Genomic DNA, 22478 nt, shown 5'->3' on the forward strand with positions numbered 1-22478 from the left:
TATTTTATTTTTTAAATAAAAACTAATAAAATAAAAAAAATCTTAATTAGGTATCAAATAATTTTTATTTAAAAAAAAAGAAAAAATTTTATATAAATTATATTTTTTCTTCTTTTTTTAAAATAAAAATTATTTGATGCTAAAAGAGACTCTCATAGTCGTATATAAAGAAGATTTTATGTAAAGATTTTTTCTATATTTTTCCTATAAAATTGTCTGTTTGTGCACAAAAATAATCTAATAGACCCCTACAAAAATTAAAAAAAAAAATAGTAATTAAGACCGGATGCCTCATGGGAAATTTCTAGCAGACATTGAGAAAATATACACAATTGACCATATGTTTGTTTGTATGTATGTAAATATTCATGTAGATACTTTATTATTGATTATTATTAGTGGTGTATTATTGAATATTGATCAAGTAGTTGGAATTGCTAATTGATGTTTGAATTGAATTTCATTACGCTACGCTGTTGTTTTTCCACATTTGTATATGCACGTATGTATGTACTACTTATTATCAGACAATTTTCTTAATTTTTTTTTCTGAACACAGAACCAACCAACCAACCAATGAATGACGGCCAAAGATGCTGATGAGATAGATGATCACCAGCACAAACTAAATTCGCTTGGCAAAATGTTGCTAATAAAAATTAAAACCGGAAAAATTAATAAATGTTCAATTGTCTATTAAGGCAACAGCAGCAACAACAACAACTATAAACATGTAAGCATAATCATTTATTATGCAAAGAAAAATAATGACAATCATCAAGATGATAAACATGTGTTGTTCCAGTGCAACAATATCTAATAAAGTTACTACGAGGGAAAAAAACACCATCATTTATAACAAAATTGTTGCCATAGTTGAGAGGAAATTTAATTGAAGGATAGCAATAATGTGACAGCAGTAAATATGACTTGTGGGTGGGCATACATGCCTCGAAGATGCCAAGAAAGATGGGGGTAATTAAAAAATATCTAGTACATTTGAAGGCGGTAATTAGCTATATTTCGCTGCTTACTTAAATAAGACAAATGGAACAAAAAACGACGACAACACCACCAACAATTTTCATACATTGCCCATCTTATAAAGAAAATGTCATAATTTATATCCCCACGCTTGTTGCGTGCATTCTTCATCCAAAGGGCCCCTTCTCTTTAATGCGCTCTACTACGAGTACTCCCCACTTAGCTGAGACTTGTCTTTATTGCTATTCAAACAAATAATTTTTATTTTTTGACCCCATATCGTGATTTTCCCATTAAAATCACTGTTTTTAGTTTTTTTATTTTATTTCATTGTTTTTTGGATGAAACCATTGCTAGGTTTGCGTTGTTGTTGTTATTGTAATTGTTCCAAAATACCCTTGAAGTATGAAGATGAGTGCTAGTTTTCTAGCACATCTAAATTTGTTCACAACATTTTTTCCCTTAATAAAATTTATAGTTATGACTTTTTTCTATGTTCATAAAACGACAACAGCAGTGGAATCCACATCCAGAGGCCTTAGTCTTGGAACAAGCAACAACAATCAATGTGAAGCATAATGGTTATTGTTGTTACGCATTGATTGTTTTGTTGGTTCACATCTAGTTGACCATTATTGTGGGCCAAAAAAACAAAGAAGGATGCCTTTTACACAGGTCTGTAAATTGTTAAAGGATGTTGAAACTAAAGCAACGATGAAATAACGTGTTTTCTTTTCAGGATGTAAAAAATCTTGTAAACCTTCAGAAGGTCTTAGAAAAGTTGTTCTTCTGAAACTCAGATTTGAGACCGTGGATGCTCTGGTAAGGAGTCCCTGCAATGGTTCCATATGGTACCGGGCAATAACGCGTAAAACGGATAACAAAACATCATTTTCATTCCGATTTTCGGATTCAGGAGGTCAAAATTAGTAAATTAGAGAATTTTCATGAAAAAATAGGGAAAAAATGTCTACGCAGGGATTGGTTAATATCTGAGAGTGATTTGTAGAGGAATAGTAGATTAATTATTTTTTTATGGTGCAACCGTGGCCCAATAAAATAAAATATGTTTTGTGTTCAAGTATAAGGAAAATTTTGATATATATAGTTAAACATTGCCCTAAGCTATATATTAAAAAAACAAGTGCTTCTGGAGATTTTATATATGCTAAGTCTAAAAATTTAGTTTTGCAGGAGAAGCTCTCAAAGCGTGGAAATTTTTTTGAACTTCGGTACTATGCTAAGTCAATATTTGTTTATAACTTCTGTTCGGATTAACCGATCATTACCAAAATTTGACAGAATTTAAGTTAAAGGACGTTCGACACCTCCAAATAATAGTTTGCTAATTCTGAATAGTGAGTTTTGCAGGACAAGCTCTAAAAGTTTGGAAATTTCTTTGACCTTCAGTACTATGCTAAGTAAATATTTGTTTATAACTTCTGTTCGGATTGTCCGATTATTACCAAAATTTGACAGAATTTAAGTTAAAGGACGTTAAATATAAAAATGTAAAGAACTTGAAAACATGCTAAGTCGACTTATCATACTATTGTTTGGAGGCGTCGATATTATGTTTATAAATTTCATTTGTTCAAAGAAATTTGATTTCTACTTTTTTTTCGTATTCCCCAAAAAGTGAAATATTTTGAGAGATTTTGACTCAGTATGGAAACATGACAAATTAATAGAAAGAAATGTATACAAATTAGTTCTGCCAATTTAAAAAGTATTTAAATTTCAAATTAAAAAATATTTTTTTTTAAACAAATTATTATTTAAAAAGAAATTAATCTAATTTTTTTTAAAAAAATTTATTTTTTTTACAAATACATAAAAAAGGATTTTTATTGAAAAAAATGGCATTAAAAAATTAAAATGAAAAACTAATTTAAAATTAAAATTTCTTTAAATATTGTTATTATTATTACTATTACTATTATTATTACTATTATTACTATTATTATATTATTATTATTATTATTATTTTTATTATTATTATTATTATTGTTATTATTATTATTATTATTATTGTTATTATTATTATTATTATTATTATTGATATTATTATTATTATTATTATTATTATTATTATTATTATTATTATTATTATTATTATTATTATTATTATTATTATTATTATTATTATTATTATTAATATTATTATTATTATTATAATTATTATTATTATTATTATTATTATTATTATTATTATTATTATTATTATTATTATTATTATTATTAATATTATTATTATTATTTTTATTATTATTATTATTATTATTATTATTATTTATCTTATTATTATTATTAGTTAATTAAATTTATATTCCATATTAATTATATAAAAATAGATTTTTTTAAAGTTATGTTTTTTTTTGAAAAATTTAATTTTTATGAATTTTATTTTTTTTTTAATTTAAATTTTTTGGAGTAAATTGTTGTTTTTGATTTGATTTTTTGCAGAAAAACATAAAAAAGTGATTTTTATTTAAAAAATAACATTAAAAAATTAAAAGGAAAAATTAAAAATATAAAATTTTCTTTTAAATATTTTTATTACTACATTATTTTTATAATTAATAATTAATATGGAATAATTTTATAAAAATATTTTGTTTTCAAAAATTACGTTTTTGAAAAAAATTAGATTTTTAGAAATTTTATTTTTTAATTTAATTTTTTTTTAATTAAATTGTTGTTGTTTTTTAAAAATATAAAATTTCCTTTAAATATTTTTATTACCACATTATTTTTATAATTAATAATTAATATGGAATAATTTTCTAAAAATATTTTGTTTTCAAAAATTACGTTTTTGAAAAAAATTAGATTTTTAGAAATTTTATTTTTTAATTAAATTGTTGTTGTTTTTTAGTTTTAGTATTATAGTTTATTTATTATCATATGAACTTTTTTTATTTTATAAATAGGAAGATAATACACAAAAAACTCTCATATTTTGATGCAAAATATTAAAAAAAAAACTCAAAAGTTGAACTTTTATTTTGAATCTATTGAAATTACGTGGGTAACATTGTGTGTTTCTCATATAATTTTCCATATTATAACTTTTCACACCAAGGCTGATTTTTAGAAATATATGAAAAGACGAGCTATTTTGTATTAAAAAATATATTTTTAGAAAAAAAAATTAAGGCCAATTATTTTTCGAAAAATGTATTTTTTTAATTAAACGAGATAAATAAAATGTATTTTTTGAAAAAAAATTGAAGTTAATTTTTTTCGAAAAATTTGTTTTTTTATTATAATAATTTGTAACAAAATTAAAAAAAAAAAATTTAACATTCTATTAAAAAAAATAAGAAAATTAAAAAAATATATTTTTGGAAAAAAAAATTAAGTTAAAAATAATTTTGTTCAAAAAACGTATTTTTTATTAAACAGATCTGATTTTTAGAAATACATGAAAAGACGAGTCTTTGTTTATAAAAAAATATATTTAAAAAAAAATTAAATTTACAAAATTTTTATTCGAAAAATGCATTGTTTAATTAAAACAAGATAAATAAAAAATATATTTTTTGAAAAAAAATTTAAGTTAAATTTTTTTTCCGAAAAATTTATTTTTTTTAATTTAATTAATTATAGCAACATTAAAAAACAACAAAAATGTATTTAAATAAAACGAAAAAATTAAATAATTAAACAAATTAAGATTTTTTTTAATTAAAAAAATATTTTTTGGAAAAAATTGAAGTTAATTTTTTTTTCAAAAAAATTATTTTTTTATTAAGAAATCAATAAATATATTAAAAATTAAAAAAATAATAATATTAATTAAACGAAAATAAAAATTTAAAAAGAACAAAAATTTAAAAAAATTCCAGAAAATAAATTATTTTTCAAAAAATATTAATTTTTTTGTTATGTGTAAAAGTTGCCATTTAATAAATTATAAGTAATATGACAAGCAATAAGAGAAAACACACAGTTTTTTTTTACCCGTGCAATAATTATAATAAATTAATAAATTTTAAAAAGTATTAAACGGGCCGGACGGGACTTGTACAAAAGGACTATATACATACATATGTACTGAAAGAGGAAAACCTCAAAAAAGTGTACCTTAGCGGGCTTTAAAAATTATAGTCCACTAAATTTGGAATTTCACAAAAATTTTGTTTATATGCAACGGTAATATATTAAAACGTTTCTTTGGGGGGCAACAATCCTACCTACCTACAAAAGAAACAATGAACCCAATATTTGTTATATTTTTCGAGAAAACCCAATATGCAAAATTACGTATTTTCCAAAATGGGGGACGCCACCACGTCCAAATCTTACAGTATTTGCAAATATTGTATTTGCTTCCTTAGTTTCAATATGTTTATTATCGAATACCGTATAGAAATTAAAAATCGATGACGACAAAAAATTTGGGGGTTTTCCAGAAAAATCGGTTTCAGCATTTCAAAATTCCGAACGACTTGAAATATTTACCAATGCTGCTTAAAGTTCAAAAGAAGCAAATATAAATTTTTTGATTTTTTGAAGTGAAATTACGAGAAACAGCTATTTCAATTTCGAGAAATTTTCGTAACTTTTACGAATTTTCCAAAATGGGGGAACATTTTCGTTTTCGGGGGCACGCCACGCCCTGAAGTCTAATATTAAAAATTTTAGAATTTTTTTTTTATATTTTTTCAATATAGAAAACATTTTTATTATTTATTAGTCGATTTTGGATTAGATATTTCATTATTGTTTAAGATTTTGAAGTATGCCTTTTTACTGTTTTCTTGTTGATTAAAGCCTATCTTCTAAAATCCTCTTGAAGATAGTCTAATTTTGAAAATCTTAAAATTTTTTTATATTTTTTTCAATATTGAAAAAGTTTCATTTAAATAGATTTCTGTAGCCTACTGTAAAAAATTGGTTACTGTTGCTGCTGATGATGATGGCTTGTTGCTGCTGCTGTTGCTTTTACTTCATACCTTTGTCAATGACTGGCAATTTGTTGCTGCTGCTACTTGCTCTCTCTCTCCACCCTACTCTGAATTTCAGTTTTTGCTCTTTGGTGTTTTTTGTTATTTTTATTGTCTTTTATTTTGGTAGCGCCACCAACAACCGGCTGCTGGGTCGGTCGGTCTCTGGCTCGGCTGGATGGCTGGGCAATAGATTTAAATTGTGATTTCTTGGATGCCCGAAAAACAATAATAACAACAATAACACCAACAACAGCAACCATACACCCCACATACGAAATATATAAAGAATTGAATTGAAACTCAAGTACACGCATGCTGCAAAACAATTGAATTAAAGTTCTTTATAAACGAATTTTATACGAAAAATGTATTTGTTGTTGTCATTGGTATTGTTGTTTTTGTGCTACTACCCCTTTGATATTTGTGCGACTTTGGCTGTGTCGGTCGGCGCATAAATGTTCGTATATGTCTTGTTTAAGTGGGAAACACAGTAGCAATTCTTATTTTTTATTATTGAATATTTGTATTGTTGTTGGTGTTGTTGATGATGGAGATTTTTTTTTGCAAAGTTAATCAAATGTCGGAATACATGTCCTCTGCCCATAGGAAACTACTGCTTGCTGGTCATTCGACATGTGCTCTTGGGGAGGTTTTGCATACTTTATTTTTTGGTGTATGTTTTTTTTTTTTTTTTTGTTAATGGTTAATTGATATTTTTTCGTTGTTGTCGTCGTTGTACAATTTATATTTAATTGTCTTGTATTGTTGGTTAAAATTTTGATTTAGTTGATTTATAGACCTCAAGTAGGTAGTTATTATCGATTTAAGACCATTGAAGTTCAAAAAAAAAAAGAAATGTGGTATTTGGTTATGGTAAGCAATTAAAGGGGTTAATGAAGAATATAAGCGAAGGAGGACTTTTCAAGAACAAGCAAAGGGTCTAAAGGGCAAAATGATATTACTTGGAGTATTTATACAATATTATCCTTATGATTTCCGAAGACTAGAAATCTGTTGGAAAAATTCATTTTGGCGAGAAGAAATTTTCCTCAAGACGGTCTAGTGCTTTTTGGCTTTTGTGGGTCATATATTATTTGTCATATAAAAATCCTAGAACTCTTCTTTTAATGACTCTATGACTGTTTATGCCGCATTGCCGATAACCCACACAAACGAAGCAGATAAGTCTTTTAACTCATCATGCAGAGAGATGTTGTTGGTATAAAACTCCCACATTTCTAGTCTAGTTTTAGAGTGTTAAACAAGAAATAATGTGGAAAATGATATAAGATATATAAATATATACATACATACATATATATGTGTGTGTTAGATTGTATAAAAATTATTATTTTAATTATCAAAAAACTGCACTTACTTGCCAAGACAAAAAATATAGTTTTCTGCGAATGTTGTTGTTGTTGTTTTGTCTGTTGTTCTTGTTGTTGTCAATAACTGCTTTGTTGTTTCTCTCGATGACGTTTCTGGGGCATTTATGAAAATAAAACCCCAACGAAACAAACGAAAAACTTTTCTTAGACGAAAGCCAAAAACATTAACATAAATCTGCAAATACAACATGAAATGAAAAGAGAAGAAGAAGATGAAGAGATGGAGAACAAAAATATGGAAAGAAAGTTAGTTGGTTTTGTTTGTTAAATATAAATAATTGTAAATTAAAAATACAAAAAAATAGAAAATTATTTTTGGGGATAAAATCCCAAAAACGCTTTAGGGGCCACAACTACTACTAGATTATGTCCATATGTATGTATATGTTTGACTAGATAGATAATCATAAGCTTAATTAAAATATTTGTATAGTTTTGTTTTAAACAATACTTCAATCGTATCTCCAAAGAATCGTAGAAAGAGGCAAAAGCGAAACAAGTTAGCTGTTCGATCAATATGCTGCTGCTGCCGCTACTGCATGCTGTGGGGGTTTAAGCTTGACGCTGGCTCTATGATGCTCATAATTTCTTAATAATAATAATAAACCAGAAGTAAATGAACTTTCTCAAAAAGGGGTCAATGAATTTTGTTCAAACTAATCATCATTTTGTTTTGTTCTTCTGAAATTGATTTGTTGAGGTGTTTTGTTTTTTTTTCTCTCTTCTTTTCTTTAATTTTGTGACATGAGGTGAAAAATTGGAGGAGCTTAACTTTGAAGACATCATTCTTGAAAATAGAATATTGAGAATTGATTGAAAATTAAAATGCCAGGATTTTAAGGAATCTCAACCCAAATATTTCCATTTTTTTGCATAAATCTTTCTACAGCGTTTTGCGAAAAAGGGACCTAAAAGACCCCTTTATTGAATCATTTGAGGGGAAATTTGTTTAACGAAAAAATTCCTCGCTTATTGCCTACAATATTGCCGAATATACACCTAAAATATAAGGATTTCAAGGAATCTCACATCGAATATTTAGATTTTTGGTCAAAAATCCCACAACAAAATTCTTTTAAAAAAATCGTGAAAATGTAATTTAAATTTTGTTCCGATTGACTTGAATTAATAAAAATTGTTCGAGACATGAAAGACCCCTTTAATGAATCATTTGAGGGTAAATTTGTTAATTATTGCCTACAATATTGCCGAAGACACTATATGCCTAAAATGCAAGTATTTCTAGGAATCTCACATCGAATATTTAGATTTTTGGTTACAAATCCCGCAAAAAATTCTTTTAAAAAATTGAGAAAATTTTATTTAAATTTTGTTTCGATTGACTTGAATTAATAAAAATTGTTCCAGATATTAATTAATTAAATTCAAAGTAAAGTAGGAAGGTAAAAGTGACAATCAGCAGTATTTGAACTTATTTTGTAAACTAACACGGTGCTCTTGAAACCATTTTAAATGGAAGGTGCTTACACCTCGGAAGTTTTAGCAGATTCTAAAGCTACAATGTTTATTGATGAGAAAAATTAAAAAACAAAAAAAAAATCGCCCGAGCGCTTTTTAAATAAATCGCGATTTCAGTTGACATTTTTAGGGGCTGTTTAGGTTTTCCCGATTTTCCTTAGAAACCGCAAGTCCTATCAAAATGGGACTGAAGAAAATGTTGTAGCTATGAAAATTCTCTACAAGACTGGCCGTTATGGTATTCTCGTCGGTTTTACCTTTTTTGAGATATAGAAGTTCAAATAGGGTGAATTCAAATTCAATTCAATTCTGTATCGCCCCCTTATAAAACAATGTCATGACTGCAAATTCCAAACTTAAACTTATATATCTAAAAAATGTTACAACCTAGGATAAGTTACTTATACCAGTCTTGTAGAGAATTTTCACAGCTTTAAGATTTTCTCAGGGCCCATATCGATAAGAATTACCGTATTCAAGCGAAATCGCGAATCCCTAACAAAAAAAACTAAAAATGTAAACTGAGCTTCTTTATCTCAAAAATGGTACAGGCTGGGAACAAATAATAAACGTCAATACTCTAGAGAATTTTCGCAGCTACAACATTTTCTTTAGCTCCATTTAGATTAGACTTGCGGTTTCTAAGGAAAATCTTGAAAACCTAAAAAAAACACCTAAAAATGTGAATTTTGACCGCGATTTATTTAAAAATCCCTACAGCGATTTTTTCTTGTTTTTGGATTTTTCTCATCTATGAACACTGCTGTTTCAGAATTCACAAAAACTTTCCCTGTGTATGCGGTTTTCATCAAAAGTTAGTTAAGGCGCACCCTTCTTGACATTATTTTATAAGGGGGCGATACAGTCAGTGCATTGTCCCAATTTGTATGTTCTGTATCTCAAAAATGGTAAAAACTACGAAAATACCATAAAGGTCGATCTTATAGAGAATTTTCATAGCAACAACATTTTCTCTAGTCCCATTTTAATAGGAATCGCGATTTCTAAGCAAAACCGTGAAAACCTAAACAACCCCTAAAAATGTCAACGCGATTTATTTAAAAAGCGCTCCGGCGATTTTTTTAGTTTTTTTGATTTTTCTCATCTATGAACATTGTAGTTTCAGAATCCGCAAAAACTTCCAAGGTGTAAGCACCTTCCATTTAAAATTGTTTCAAGAGCACCGTGCTAAGTTTTTAAAATTTAATAGGGTCTTCTCATGAAATTTTAAAACTTCGAAATTTGGTATCATAAAATTCTTCTTCCTATTTTAAAGGTGTAATAAAAAGTCACCAGCGCACAGTGGTTCAGAATCGTTTTTTCCTGGTCAAAATCCTGTAACTTTTGAACGGATAGAGATATTTTCATAATTATTTTTTGTTAGCTATCCGAAGATTTATAAGCGGTCAAATTCGGTCTATTAGTTGCAGAGGAAATCAAGGTCAAAGTTAAACTTTTGAGGTTTTTACTATTTGTTTACTATTTTGTTAGCTATCCTATGATTTATAAGCGGTCAAATTTGGTCTATTAGTTGCAGAGTAAATCCAGGTCAGAGTTAAACTTTTGATTTTATTTTACTATTTTTCATCAAAATATGAGTCTTTTTGTGTTTTTTATTTTTGCCTATATATTAAAAATGACCAAACACAAATAAATAAACTATAAAGATACAAAAAAAAAATAAAAATTTGGAAATTTTATTTCAAAATTTTTTAATTTTTTTTTCAAAAATGTTTATATTTTTTTTCAAATTTTTTTTTTTCAAAAAAAAATATTTTTTTTTCGAAAATTAAAAAAAAAATACTCCCTGGGGTTTCATTAAACTCACATACTCAAAAAGTGGCCATTTGTGTAAAAAATCTGTTATTAATATGGGAAACGGTATGGAAAAACACATACATTTTTACCCATGTAATTTAAATAAATTTAAAAAAGTTTTAAACGGACGGAACAGGAAGTGTACAAAAGTATATATGTGCTGAAAGAGGACACTCTCGGGCATCATTCTGCGAAAACGAAACTCTGTTCCATACTGTTCTATAAAAGTTCTACTCCACTAAAATTGAAACTTCGCTAAAATTTAGTATCAGAGGAAACCTAAAATAGCTCACTACGTGTAAACGCTACGGTAATTTATTAAAACAATTCTTAAAGACATAAATCCTACATTATCCAATAAAGAAACAACGAACGCAATATCTCTTATAGTTTCCGAGAAATAATTATTTCATTCTCGAGAAATTTGCAAAAATTACGTATTTTCCAAAATTGGGAAAATACATATTGTCTTTAGGAACACGCCGCGCCCACACCTTCCAATATTCTGGTTTCCTTATATTTACTATCGAATCCTTTTTAGAAATTAACAATGGGTGACAACAAAAAATTGAGGTTTTGACCAGGAAAATCGATTTCTGAACCACTGTGCTGAACAAAACTGCCGTATCGAATGCTTTATTTTTACATCTTGATTCAAATCTCTTCTAATTTAGAAGATTTTCAAAATGTATTTACATATGTGTTTCCTAAGAACATTTTAAAACGAACCTATTATTGAATATTTTCTTTCAATAACTTTTTTTTTTGTAAAATTTTTAGTTTTTGTAATTGATGCAACTACCTTCAGTAAATATGCCTTGATTAAATTTAATTATTTGATTTAAAATTTGCCAATTTGCATAGCCCCTTAGGAGTTTCCAAAGGTATCATCTAAGCCCAAACCATTGATTAAAAAAAGATTTTTCGGTTAACATCGATATAAAAAATCTGATCTGTAACTGTATCCATTGGGTAAGCATCTGTCAGAAATAACATATTATCAATAGGCAATGCGACCAGTAGACTCTGTGTTAGCCCATGTCTTCCTCGTGGCATTTTTCGATTACAAAATATATATTTTTTCAGATCTTTGATTACTTATACCTCAGTACAGCCTAATACAACCGAAATAATGTCACTCACATGTTCCTAACTTTCCATGCCACCAGGTTTCAGTCTTGCCTCACTACACAAATAAAGCGGTAAATTTTTATATGAGCTGTTTTTTTTTTATTTTTGCTAAAATTATATATTTTTGCAAAAACAAAAAGCCACACTTAAACTAAATTTTCGATGAACTAACAATGGTTGGCCAGCCAATAACTATCACCAAGACAAATGTGATGATTGAAAAAAAAAAAAAAATAACAGAAAATACTAGTAACACCATACACGAGCAGACAGTTGAAGACAAAACAAAGACAGAAAAAAAAAAACATAATAATAGAAACTATTTTAGCCAACAAATATAGTCAACCATGGTAAGCCAACATACCACACATGTATCAATTATGTTAACTAATCGTTGTTGTAGTTCAAAAAAAAACACACTCAAAGCTATATAATTTTTTTTAAACTTGAATATGAAATTAGGAGAAATACAATTTTCATTTGTATCTCTTCATAGTTAGCGTTTATTTTCTCGTTGTTGTTCAATTTTATTGTTTTTAGAATAAATTAATTACGTTTGACAGTTAGATTTAAGTTAAGAGATGAACACCACACGCACACAGCCAGCCTTTGAAAGGCTTTAATTACCACTAGTTGTACCAAAAAAAAGAAAAAGAAGTTGAAGTAGAGATAAACACACAAATGTAAGACAGATTAATGGGGACAATAACTTAGCCATACAATAAAAATTGATTTTGAAATTAAATAAGAAGAAGAAACTAATACCTAATATCGATTATGGTTGCCCACATTCGTTCGTACATACTCAATCGTATGTTCCATCATAATATGTAAATTCATGTGGAATTAAACACGTTTTAGGTTTTAGTGGATAGATACAAATTATTTGTTTTTTTTTCTGCTTAAATAATTATATTGTGTTAGAATAGGTATGTGTACCTTTGAGCAAGAAAATATTATTTTAATAAAAAATTATTAATAACAAACATGAACAAGAATATTGAAATATACATATGAATAAGTATACAGAGATTTAAGGTTAAGCCATGCCATATCAAGTTTCAGGACGACTTGGGCTGGACAAAATTTGAGTTGAAAAAAATGATTGCAACATTTTACCCTAGAATGTTATTTTATTAATTTTTTTTCCTAAACCTTAAGTCGATATTTCATACAGTTTTGGGTTTAATTGAAATTACTTAAATGTTACCGCCTAAAAGTATGCACCATACATCACATATACAGCTAAAATCACATGGTGTAAGCAAAAATACAAGAAACAAATTCTTCATATTTAATGTATCCTGAATGTAAAGAATACTTTACACAGTTTCCGAGTCATTTGAAATTTTCTAAAATGTTGACGCCTAAAATTATGCAGCACACATAACATACCTCAATACTGATATTGAGTGCATAGCTGTGTTTAATGCAGCAAAAGAAAGGCTGAAAATTGAAACAAAATTGTAACGAAAAATAAATCAGGAAAAATACATTTTACTTTCCTTAATACTTTCAATATATACTCGTATATGGTTTTCAAAAATAATGAGGCTAAACGAGCGTATGGCCACTGCCATAAATATAATTTTTGTTTGCAAGTGCACCCAGCAAACCAATCGTACCGACATCTTAACGAATTTGGAACAAAATTCGGACGATACGTCCGATGTCAGATCCGAAATCGTAACGATATCTTAACGAAAGTTGTATGAAGTGGTTGACATAAAAGAAAAAAGAAAAAAGTAAATCAGTCTTTCTAGTTCCTTTTTCCCCAAAATGAACAAGTTTCCTTAAATAGTTCCGAGACAGATAAAGTTAAATGAATATTTCTTTCTCATCGGTCGTTTTGTTTCTTTCGTTCCAAATAGTTCCGATGCCGATATAGTTCTACGAATCTTGCCGTTTTATCATTTTTTTGTTTTTATCGTTTGATAGATGAATTGGTATAAAGTTTCCTAAATAGTTCCAAATAGTTCCGAGATAGATAGAGTTCATTGAAACTTTCTCGTTTTGCTTCCTTCGTTCCAAATAGTTCCGAATTAAAAGAAGAAGATGAACTATAATAACGAAAGGAACTATATGCACTCCAAGGAGTATATGAACGCAAAAGCTGCATATAGTTCCAATAGTTCCTTTTCCAGAATAGTTTCTTGGTACTAGTTCGTTCCGGAACTACACAACTCTACTACAATTCGCAAAGGGAATGGAATCTGTATGCGGGACTTCACATTTTAAAACAAAATAATTCTACAAAATCTTGGCTTATACAAATGGATTGTGAATTGGTAGTTGAAAGGCTTCCATGTCTTAAATGTTTGGAGAGCTCATTAACCAACAGGGAAAAGTGTAGTATTATTGTATATATAAAATATTTCATTGGGTTTCCTTTGTCATAGCATATATTTGAACATTTAGATTTAGAAAAAATGTTTGCGAAAATTGTGATTATTGATAAGCCATTTAACCAATATCGAAATATGTCATAACTTTGGGAAAATCTAAAATATAATTACAATATACCATTTGAAACCAAAACAATCCTCCAAAAAGGTTGGCTTACTTAACTGGATTGAGATTGGGATACGTAAAATCGATTTCGGTTAATCGATTATTAACCGTAAAATTTCCAAAAGTCCTAGTCGACTATTGACGGTGCGAAAACCGGATAGTCGATTATTCTTAGTCGACTTTCGGAAGATGGAGTCAACTGTTATTCGTAGTCAACCATTAGTCGTAGTCTATTATTATTCGTAGTCGGCTATTAATCGTGGTCGACTATTAGTCGTAGTTGACTATTCGGTGTGATAAAATCGCATAATTGACGGTACTTTTTTATACATATAACCATCACGGATCGCATCAACGAAAATTGTCGATTATATTCGATTATAATCGGTTTTCGGTGGTTAACGATTAATCGAAAGTCGACTTTTAGAACACTCTCAAATAATCGACTAACCGAAAATCGAGTTTTAAGTTTTTCACGAAAGCCGAATAATCGAAAAACCGATTATTGCAATTCACTGCGTATCCCTAATTGAGATATGATAGCTGGTGAAAAGCTTCCATGTCTAATGTTATTGGACAGCTCGACCTGGGAAATGTGGAGTACAATGGCGGATATTTCATATCTTCTTTTTACAAATTTATAATAAAATGTTTCGGTTGGTGCCAATCAGATATGATAGACATAAAGCCTTTTATGAAATACGGAGATCCTGGACCACCGTCAGGCTAACTCCGTGATCGTGATTTTACAAATTTTAAACCACAACAATCATCTACAGCTTTGATTTACATAATTGGATTGGGAAATAGCAACTAAAAATCGTCCATGTCTGATTCAAGTGATGAGCCTCTTAACCAACGGGGAAATGTGCAGAACAAGTGTCTATATTTGAATTCACCCTAGTTTACTTAGCCATGTCATATTTTAGATTCTTTAAAGTACAAAACATGGTTTTGCTAGGATCTTGATAACTGATGAGCCTCAAATGACACCTGAAAAGCTTCCGTGTCTAATATCAGTGATGAGCCCCTTAACCAACGGGGAAATTTGAATAGGGTCTTTAAAATCTTCCTTATTTTACTTAGCTATGGCAATTTTTCGATTCGCTAGAGTACAAAATATTGTTTTGCTAAGATCTTGATTATTGATGAGCCGCTTAACCCGCAACGCAATGTGTCGAATTATATTGGGATAAATCAAAAACTAATTAAATATTCTGATATAAGACTTCACATCCAATATGGATTATGTGAGCTACCTAACCAACGGTGAAATGTTTCGCAGAATTGTGATAAAATGCCAAAATTAATTAAGGACTTTGATATAAAACATTATGGAATGTAAATAACTGGGAAATTATAACTGAGGAAATTTCATATCCAATAGGGATTATGTGAGCTATCTAACCAACGACGAAATATATCGAGTAATGCTAATCAGATATTGAAGATATACAATTCTTACTGAGAAATATTAGCTGACTGGCCCCTACAATAAACTGAACAAACGAAATAGTGGATCCTTGGCCGAAATCACTTCAAAGAGTAGGAGTTACGCCTACTATAAAGATAAAGCAATTTTGAAGAAACTTTTCTTCAAAAGCCAAATGAAGAAGAATGTTATTCTTCGGTCTCTATAACTGAATTATTACAAGTTTTTTATGATAACTATCGCAAATAATTCTCATTAGCTTTGTTAAAATGGCAAAGGTAACAGTAAAAATTAAAATCTCACTGAGCGGGAGTTACGCCTAACGTAAAGTTTAACGATTATAAAGTAAGTTCGAAGAAACGTTTCCTCAAAAGCCGATCTTTCTCCTATGAAGAAAAATACTATTTTTCTGTTTCGAAAACCGAATTTTTATAAGTTCTTTATGTTAACTATTTGATAAAACATACTCAAAAATTTAACATATTACCAATAATTCTCATTAACTTTATTAAAATGACAACGACAACCATGGCTGAAATCATATTAAACCAAAAGGGAAAATACTACTTTTCTGTCTCGATAAGAGAATTATTACAAGTTTTTATGGACCCTTTAAGACCAAAGGCCCATTATTACATCCTTTCTGTAGATAAATTTTGGGCGGTATGGACATATAACCCGTTTTTTGTTCTCACATGTTTCCTGTAATAATAAGTGTCGGATAAATTAAAAGGAGGTTGTGTTCATTTTAAAAATTAAGTGAGTCCGAGAGTATGCTTCACCAAAAACAAGAAAAAATTTGAGAACAAATCCAAATCAACCAATCAGATTTGAGTAAATTTAATGTGTACAGTCTTTTTTGCTTGATATTGCCATATTTATACAAAATGTAACATTTATTTTAAATGGCAGATGTAATAATAAATCTCTGGTAATGCTAACTTTATTCCCTACTTTTCTTAAAGTAAGGTATAACAAAAATGGACTTTAAAGTCAAGATGTAAGAACGGACCAAAGAGTGATAGTCACTCTTAATATAAACGTAAAGATGTGCAAAGTAGTTTATTGAATAATTTTTCTTCAAAATCCGAATGATTTCCTACGAAGAACAATTTTATTTTTCTGTTGATTTTTTGAAAAAAAAAAATTGCCAAAAATGTTACCTATTACCAATAAATCTCATTAGATTTGACAAAGGCAAGAGTGGACCCTAGGAGGTCGACAGAATGGGGATCACGCCCAATATAAAGTTAAATCTTTACAAAGTAAATTTGAAGAAACTTTCCTCAGAAGCCGAATCGTCTTTGAGAAACAGGCCATAAGGTAAATAATTCTCATTTGCTTTGTCCAAAAATAAGAAATCAGGAATTAATTCGATGGTAGAACACCTGAATATAATTCTAAGACGATTGATTATTAATGTTTAGAGGTAGTTTACACTATCTATCAATGTCATATGACACGAAATAAAAACATTCCATATCTACCCACGGAGGCAATGTGGAGACGTAATTTTATTATATTTTTGTTGGGGCGGACGCACAGAATAAATGGCGCAAGGAAAATCTCCAATATTCCACATATTAGTGAATATTTAACGATGGAAAATTTAATGTCATATGACATTTACATATAGTGTAAACTACCCCTTAAAGTAGGTCTGTTCGATAACCCAAAAATTTGTACAAAAATGCTGTTCTATAACAAACTTGTTCAGTAAACGAGAACTGAGAAGTAGTTGCAAGTACGTTTTACTTGAGAAGTTATCGAACAGACCTTGTAATATTATAGTTAAAGAGCAACTCGCCTTTGCACAATTTAAATCATGTCAAGTTTTAAAAAAGTTCGTATTAAATCTTTTTCCAGTATTATCAAAATAATAATATGTGAATGAAGTGTTGAAGGTAGGCTTCCAAAGACACTATGTTGTTTATTCGTAACATCAAATGAATGTGTATTTTCAAACTATTTGAATTTTTGGTTTTAATGCAATGACATTTTATACTTGATAAACAAAGTCACTATAATTCTCAATCACATGTATTTTCAAGCATTGGCGGGGCCACTAGGGATAATTTTGCACCATAAACCCACTTGATACAAAGTTGGAGCAGAGAATCACTGAACCCACTTAAAAAATTAAAAAAATGGAATTTAATAAACACTAAATGCATTAGTGTTTATATGTATTATTATTATTATTATTATTACTATTATTATTATTATTATTATTTTTATTATTATTATTATTATTATTATTATTATTATTATTATTATTATTATTATTATTATTATTATTATTATTATTATTATTATTATTATTATTATTATTATTATTATAATTATAATTATTATTATTTAGCATAATTTAATTTCAGAAAATAAATACTTTGTGTTTTTTTTTTTTGTAATTTGTATTTTGTCTTATTCCAGAGTTGTTTTTATACATTTTTACTTTTTATCATTGTTGTTATAATTATTTTAAGTCACTTTAAATTTGAAAAAAGAGTCACTCCTCATAAATAACTTTTTCAAAAGCGTTTAGTATTCTTTAATTAATTCAATTTACATTTTGATTGAATTAAATAACGGTTGTAACCTTCACTTGTTAAAACAACCATTTTTTATTTTATTAATTATTTAAATTGAGTGTTTTCATTTTAATAATTTTTCACTGATATTTTTATAATATAATTTTGTATATAAAAATATATTTATTAAAAATCACTGCGTTTTCTTTCAATTAACTTTCTAATAATCCCATAAACGTCCTGTGGAGTAATTGGCGCGCACAGTAGTAATTTTAATCCAATAGTATTTTTCTATTCTTTTAAAAGAATATAATAATTATTATAAAATAAAATATTTTTTTTAATATTCTTATAATTACATTTTTGTTATTCAAATATTTTTGACACAGTGCTGGACACTCAGTGTTTTGTAATTGTTGTTGTTTATATATTTCTTTTATATATCTTATTTTTATAATTTTTTTGTTTTTATATTTATTTTTTGTGTTTTTTCGTAAAAATCACACACACACGCGAATTTTTAACCGGCGGCAAGAGGAGACGACGTAACAATCGATTTACTATTTACTGCTTGTTGCAGCAGCAAAAGACGAATTAGAACTAAACGGTCACATCAGGGGAAGCGGCACACACAGCAAGGCAAGTGTTGTGGACGTATGGACGTCGGCAGGTAGCAGCAGAGAGCTCGCACAGTGGCAGCGCGTAACTTCTTTTAGGGGTATGTACGAGAGTATGTGCGTGCGTCTGATGGATGGATATGAAATTTGTGTGTATGAGATGGGTTGGAAGATGAGTGTATTATTGAATGGTTGGTTGTTGGCTGCTAGATGGATGTATGGATTTTTCTTCGGTATGAATTGGTGGATGGGTTTGATATTATTGTAATGCATATTACACATATTATTTATTTGTAGCAGTTCATTACAAGCAGCGGGGAAGAGAAATGTTGAGCGTGTTACACTATTGGTCATACTAAGATTAGTGATGAGTAGACATCGGATTTTTGCATGTTTTTTATTTCTCATCTGATTGGACTCAAATTTTGGATCTAGGCGTTTTAAGGGTCAACTTTTCGATATTTGGGGTCATATCAAAAACATGCAAAAAATATGCAAAAAATATGCAAAATATATGCAAAAAATATGCAAAAAATATGCCAAAAAATATGCAAAATATGCAAAAAATATGCAAAATATGCAAAAAATATGCAAAATATGCAAAAAATATGCAAAATATGCAAAAAATATGCAGAATATGCAAAAAATATGCAAAATATGCAAACAGTTTTTGGCCGAAAATCGTCATAAATGTCGTAAAATTTACAATTAATGTTAGAAAAATCATCGAAAAAACTTCAAAGTGTCCTAAATTAAGGCTGTTGGCCATTTATCGTCGATTTTATTGTGTTATTGATACCTCTTACGACAGTGTAGTGTAGGATATAAAAGAATGGTATTGTAATACAATTTTTTATTATTAAACTATGCAAAAATAAAAAATTTGATAAAATATCAAGCGTTCTATGTAAAATTCAATATTTTCCTTGTTATAATTTGTAGCGTTGGGTTGGTTATTGTTCAAAGGGAACAAATCGATGACGGATTTTTTAAGGCGGCAACCGCATAAAGTTTATAGTTTGGTCAGATTTTAAGATTGTCAAAGTTTGAGCACAATTGGAATATGTTAACATGTGCCACTGGGGCCTCGACATTATGAAAATCTCAATTTTTTGGCTATTTAGCGATTTCGGCGACCCATTTCTCTGGAATGGTTAAAGCTTTTTGTCCATATTAAGCATTAAATTAAAGGCCATTCTGTTCTTAACATTTCTTGCTGAACAACAAAATATTAGTATATATAATAAATCTAATACTAAATAGGTATTACAGAATTCGAGATAATAAAGCCAATGTCCCGAAAGACGTGACTAGGTACGCCTTTGTGTGAAAATGGAGACTATTAAAAAAACATTATCTTCATTTTTATCAATTTTTGGAATGAAAACAAATGTCTTTTACATTTTGTTCTAAATTAAATTTATTCGAGAGTCAGACATCATGTGGTTTTGGAGCTATCTGGGTACAGCTGACTACTTGAAGAACGCTCTACTATGTAGTTCGCAACTTTCAAGTTGTTTACCATCCTTTGCGCCTCCGGGAAATTCGGAGTTAATGTTTAATCTCTTGAACAACAAGAATTATGCCAGATCTTTTTCTAGGATTTTCGGCATTTGCTCTTTTGGAAGTTTGGATCGAATATTTCTGAACAAATTTTAATCTTTGCTTTGTTAAGATTTTTGTCGCCTTTTGACTATTTACGGCGTTTTGCACCGTTGGATCAAACAATGCCAAGTCAGCAAGTTCAGGACTAAGATAACACAGATTATTAATTATGTTGTTATTTCCTTTTTCCGAAATTTATGTTTCAATGTTTTCATATTTCAATACATTTTCAATGAGGTGTAGGTCTTGTTTTGATGCTAAACGTATCGTAGAATCTGAAGAACCAGAATGTTTTTTCTATTTTATTTATTTATTTGGTATCCCACACGACAACAACTGAGTGTTATAAGTGAGAGTTTGGGTTATTGATTTTACAAAACGTATAATGAACAAGAAGAAGAAAGACGACAAAAATCTTAACAAAGCAAAGATAGAAATTTCTCCAGAAATAATCGACTTACAAAAACTTAAAACTCACAAAAATCAACTGCTGAAATTCCTAGAAAAAGGTTTACCAGGCATAATTACAAGTGAGACTTAATTGTTGTTCAAGTGATTAAACTTTAACTCTGAATTTCTTGAAAAAGATAATTGACCACAGAACATCAATTACCAGGAGGGGTAAGGATGGTAAATATCTTGAAAATTGTGAGCGACATAGCAAGGAGTCGAGTTCATCACCAGATGGCTCCAAAACTCCATTATGTCAGTCCCTTAATGCCCGTAATTTCAAGACGTAGCTATCTATGAGTTCACAAATATCTCCCGTGTAAGCAACATTTTATAATTTCAACGCATAGGTAACGTCATCGAGTCAAAAACGGCCGTGTTAGTTACACCAAGGATTTTACCTGGTTAATCGTTGCCAATGTGTTAAAAGTTGTAAAACACTTCTATGTGGCAATGATTTTGCGAAATCATGAATGAAAATCACCAATATTACCACATGATTACCAAACGCGTAGGTAAAGATATCTAATAGGACGTTGAAATTACGGGCATACGTAAATTAGACGTTGAAATTACGGGCAAACGTAAAATAGAATATGTATGAACAAAATGTAAGCGTTTGTCATTGAAGCCACACAATGAATGTATAAATGTCCATCTTTTCCATTCCATTCCACGGCAGATATGTCTGATGAGCCTCTGCAAAAGGCGAAACATGTCACATAATGGTGGTTGTGGGGGTTCGAATCTTCGGCTTTCCCTTTTCACTTGCAAACATCATCGGTCATTCAGCTCGACTCCAACGAGAAATGAATAAAAAAATAGACCTTCGCCCTAATAGGCAACATTTTCAAATAAAGTAAAATATATTCGTTTTCATTCGCAAAAATTTGATAATATAGGAAGAAAAAAGTTGTTTTTTTTTAATAGACTCCATTTTTTCCCTCAAGCCTTTTTCGGGACATTGGGTGTATTATCTCGAATTCAGTAACACTTACGTACTTTGTTGTTCAGCAAGAAATGTTAAGAACCGAATATCTTTTAGTTAAATGCGTAATACGGGCAAGTAGCTTTAACCGTTCCACATGTATGAGCCGTCGAAGTCGCCAAATAGCAAAAAAAATAGATTTTCATAACTTCGAGGCCCAGTATCACGTTTTAACATATTCGAATTGTGCTCAAACTTTGGCAATCTTAAAATCTAATTACTCTAAAAGGTTTAGGCGGCTCCCCGGCTAAAAAATCCGAGATCGATTTGGTTCTTTGAGTTAAAACCAGCCCAATGCTACACATTAAATTAAGATGCTACAAAAATGAAAATATTGAATTTTACATAAAACGTTTGATATTTTATCAAATTTTATATTTTTACATAGTTTAATAATAAAAAAATGGTATTACGATACCATATTTTTATACCCTACACCACACTGTCGTAAATGGTCTCAATAACATAATAATCTGCTGAAAAAATCGACGTTATACGGTCAACAGTCTTAGTTTAGAACACTGTTATGTATTTTTTGATGGTTTTTCCAACTTTAAATGACAATTTAACGACTTTTATGACGATT

At 28.9% G+C, this 22478-nt stretch overlaps 1 protein-coding gene across 9 annotated transcripts in view; it reads right to left on the bottom strand.

Moving 5' to 3' along the window:
- The window catches only part of ab (BTB/POZ-zinc finger protein abrupt), a 181673-nt gene that overhangs the window by 119812 nt on the left and 39383 nt on the right, over positions 1-22478 (bottom strand). For 5 of the 9 annotated variants that reach the window (XM_073969511.1, XM_073969513.1, XM_073969518.1 and 2 more), the window contains exon 2: positions 7318-7505. The gene's annotated coding sequence lies outside the window, so the exon portion shown is untranslated. Of the gene's footprint in view, positions 1-7317; positions 7506-18591; positions 18835-22478 lie in introns of those variants that run through there. The other 4 variants (XM_073969512.1, XM_073969514.1, XM_073969519.1 and 1 more) reach the window with 1 other exon arrangement.

The sequence above is a fragment of the Musca autumnalis genome, unplaced genomic scaffold (assembly GCF_047663935.1).
Source record: "Musca autumnalis isolate F117 unplaced genomic scaffold, ASM4766393v1 scaffold_2, whole genome shotgun sequence".
NCBI classification, from domain to species: Eukaryota; Metazoa; Arthropoda; class Insecta; order Diptera; family Muscidae; genus Musca; species Musca autumnalis.